Here is a 3,294-nt window from a genome sequence, read left to right on the forward strand (position 1 = left end):
AAGGTGAAGTGGAGCGGGAGGAGGGGAGGGAGAAGGAACTATGGTTGGTATGTAAAAAACAAAAAACCTTTCAAATAAAAAATTTTTAAAAAGTCCAGAATTAAACAAGTATTGCCTTGGGAAACAATACAATGAATTACCTCGTAGGCACTCTGACAACAGGACTAAGGAACTTAGGAGAAATTTAGGATTATAAAGAAAAAAAAATCAATTCTAAAGGAGGGCAACTTTCATTTATTGATACATTATCACATCCGTCGAATTGGGATAAACCAAAAGCATTATGGCCTAAAAAATTCCTAGAGGCCCAATGAGGAGAACGCTCTTGCCAGTGTCCCTGGCCGCTGGTGAAGATTCACTTGCCATCACCAATCGTGCAGTTAATGTGTGACTCAGGGTCAGATCGCTGAGTCACTGGGTACTGAAGTTTTGAGTTAAAAATAGATGCCAACTGAAGAATTCAATAATTTGAAAATTCCAGTCAGACATTTAAGCAGTGATATTTAGATGGGGGAAGGAATAAGTCAACCTGCTAACAGTGTCTTTACTGTTCAATAACCATTTAATGCTCAACCACCCGCCACCCCCATGTGGGATTCCCCTCTGTATGCTGTGAATGCCATTAGTTAATAAAGAAGCTGTTTTGGGTCTGTGATAGGGTAGAGCAGAGCTGGCTGGGGGTGAGGGTGGCAGCCGGGGGCTAAGGGGAGGATGGGACAGGGACTAAACTGGACACTGGGGGAAAGAGGGCGGAGTCAGAGAGAAGCCATGGAGCAGCCACCAGAGCCAGACGCGCTGGAACCTTTCCGGTAGGCCACGACCCTCGTGGTAAAATATAAAATAATGGAAATGGGTTAAATTAAGATGTAAAAGCTAGCCAATAAGCAGTTAGAGCTAATAAGCCAAGCAGTGATTTAATTAATACAGTTTCTGTGTGGTTATTTCGGGAGTCTGGGTGGCCGGGAAATGAACAATTGGCCTCCTACAACAATCTATCGTGCGTGCGTGCGTGCGTGCGTGTGCGTGTGCGTGTGCGTGTGTGTGTGTGTGTAGTCCAGAGGACACCCTGTGGAAGTCAGTTTCTCCTACCATGTCAATGCAAGGATGGAAATCAAGGTGTCCAACAGGCTTGCAGCAAGGGCCTTCACCTGCTAATCTGTTCTTCTGGCCCCAGACTAAAACTTTGCTACCTGTTATGCACATGAATATTGTCTCATATGAACGACCGGAGATAAACACAACTTAACTAAACCGCTCCAGAGGACTCTGAAAACTGTGGGACCAGCAGATCCAGCCCTGTGCTTTGAAAATGGTTCCTCTCCAGCCTTTCCCCATCGTCTCTATTCACTTCAGGTTACTCTCTCTGCATTTGCTGAGAACAAAATCACTAGAATTTTCATTTCGCCTTTTCTTTTTTTAAATTGTTTTTATTGAACTGTATATTTTTCTCCACTCCCATCCCTTCCTCACCTTTTCTTTTTAATGGCATCAGTGGAATAAAAATTGATTGAAAATGAAATTTTAAGTCAAATGTATGTAAATAGTACTTTAAAATGCACCCAATTTCCTAAGAATCATGTCTCTGACGATTTGTATCAATAGACAAATAAGATATCTTATAAGATACATTTTTTATTAACAAAGACATCATTTTCCATCTCAGTTTTAGGTGCCCTCTGTCAGTATTTGATCTGATAGAATAAATCTCAAACAAATTGCTGCAATAATAATCCTCTACTGTTACAGAGGACAAAAAAGTTATAGTTGACTCAATGCATTCATGAATCAATGAGATGTACATAATCTCTTTACACACAAAATAGTTTTTTAAAGAAATATATACATTTATCTGGATGATATGAATATTATCTACTTGTTTTAGTAACTGTGACCCAATGTAAATAATTTTAAATGAACATATTTTTGTGTGCTATCTTGCTTAAAATTGCCTATGATTGCTCTCTAAAGTGAAATTAAATAAAGCAGCAGAAGCTTTTGCAACTCAAAGTCTAATTAATGCCTAAGCCTTCTAAAGACAGAAGCACCATTTGAGCATTTTTTGGGATGAAGATGGGAAACAATGAACCCTTAACTCTCAAGCCTGTTTCTCATCTCTGACCATAGTTGAATGGCCATCCCATGTGGCATCCAGAATCGATTTTATAGAAGACTTCAAGGCTCCCATCATAACATCATGGTTATTAGCTAAGTCACGGGCACAGTCACTGAGCTAGCAAGAGTTACTTCAGAGGTCAAAAAGTCTAATCTGAAGAACAGAAGTAAAAGGTCTTTGTTTCCATCAGATTAGAGTTTTAAAACATGCTTTTATTTCAGTACTTTGTGTTTAGATTTAATACTTCTTTTTATTTAATATACCATGTTTTGTTGTTTAAGCTAAAGAAATCACTCCGAATATAGCTCCAGAGAGACTTCTTCCTGAAGACTGAGCTGTGACACTCAGGACTGGGCACAGGATGCCGTGGTAGAAATGGTGCTGAGCACGTGGGAGCTCCTGGCTTCAAGACCCAGAACGGAAAAGAGCAGCAGAAACAAGAAAGAGACACTTGCAATGTATGTTACATAGTCTGTGAGAAAAGAATGCTTGATGCCATAAAAATATTTTAAGCATGTAGGAGGCCTAATTTAAGTATTGATTAGTTTTTAATAAACACAATACTAAGGCCCCAGAATTCTTTTATTTTACAATTTCTTCAAATTTCACAACAACAAGAGTTGGGAAATGGCAACTCTTCTATAGCACCGATAATGGTAGAAATCTGAATGTGCAAAAATGTGCTTAGGTTTCCCTGCATGCCAATCCATGTTAAGTTTCAGACCTAGCAAGGGCGATCCAAGTGTGTTTTTTATTAAAGTTTAAACAACCAGCTCGTGTCGTGTTCCTGAAGTCCCATCCATCATGCTACCGATTTCTTCTTGCCAGAGAAACATTATAGTCTCTTGTTATGTTTCAAAGACAAGAAACACATTCAGAAAGTTTTGTCGATGACAAATGAGTAATTAAGGGAGTGGAAATCACAGACAACATCGTGCTGGCTTGAAAGTGTTCAGGAGCAGGGTGAGGAAGCTCTTAGTATGCTTTGTGGTGGAGCATGCCGGGTTGATCCTAACTCTAAGTTAGTTTGGAATTATCCCTCACAGAATATTCAGGTCTGAAGTAACAGTTATCAGGAAAACTGTGGTCGAAAGGGCGGGGAGGGGGAACTGGAGTTGGTATGTAAAACTCTGGCAGAGATTACTATGCATTTAGAGTTGAAGAAAGCCTTTCTGGAGAGC

At 39.8% G+C, this 3,294-nt stretch overlaps 1 long non-coding RNA gene across 1 annotated transcript; it reads left to right on the top strand.

Annotated features, from left to right (window-relative positions):
* The first annotated feature begins 737 nt into the window (after window positions 1-737).
* LOC146895841 (uncharacterized) lies at window positions 738-2,887 on the top strand. Its single transcript, XR_015001771.1, has 2 exons — window positions 738-809; window positions 2,395-2,887. It is a non-coding gene; the product is annotated as an uncharacterized LOC146895841 (long non-coding RNA).
* Window positions 2,888-3,294: the final 407 nt, after the last annotated feature.

The sequence above is a fragment of the Myodes glareolus genome, chromosome 1 (genome assembly GCF_982192425.1).
Source record: "Myodes glareolus chromosome 1, mMyoGla1.1, whole genome shotgun sequence".
In the NCBI taxonomy this organism is placed as follows: Eukaryota; Metazoa; Chordata; class Mammalia; order Rodentia; family Cricetidae; genus Myodes; species Myodes glareolus.